Consider the following 477-nt stretch of genomic DNA (forward strand, 5'->3'; position numbering starts at 1 on the left):
GTGTATTAGCCATAAAAAGGAATGAAATCTTGCCATTTGCAAAGACATGGAGCTCGAGTATATTATGCTAAGCAAAGTAAGTCAGTTTGAGAAAAACAAATACCATATGACTTCAGTCATATATTGAATTTATGAAACAATACAAATGACCAAAGGGGAAAAAAGAGAGAGGAAAGCAAACCAAGGAACAGACCTTTAACTATAGAAAACAAACTGATGGTTGCCAGAGGGAAAGTGGGTGAGGGGGTGGGTTAAATAGGGGATAGGGATTAAGGAGTACACTTGTTGGGATGAGCCCCAGGTATTGTATGGAAGTGTTGAATCAATATATTGCATACCTGAAACTAATATTAATTGTAATTTAAATTAAAACTGTAATAAAATAAAGTAATTAGTAATTAATGCATAATCTTCCTATATCTTTATATGTTTATTTCATCTGTGGACATTAATCATATATTTTGTATTGACTCTGTA

Source organism: Crocuta crocuta, unplaced genomic scaffold (assembly GCF_008692635.1).
Source record: "Crocuta crocuta isolate KB4526 unplaced genomic scaffold, BGI_CrCroc_1.0 scaffold1653, whole genome shotgun sequence".
Classification (NCBI taxonomy): Eukaryota; Metazoa; Chordata; class Mammalia; order Carnivora; family Hyaenidae; genus Crocuta; species Crocuta crocuta.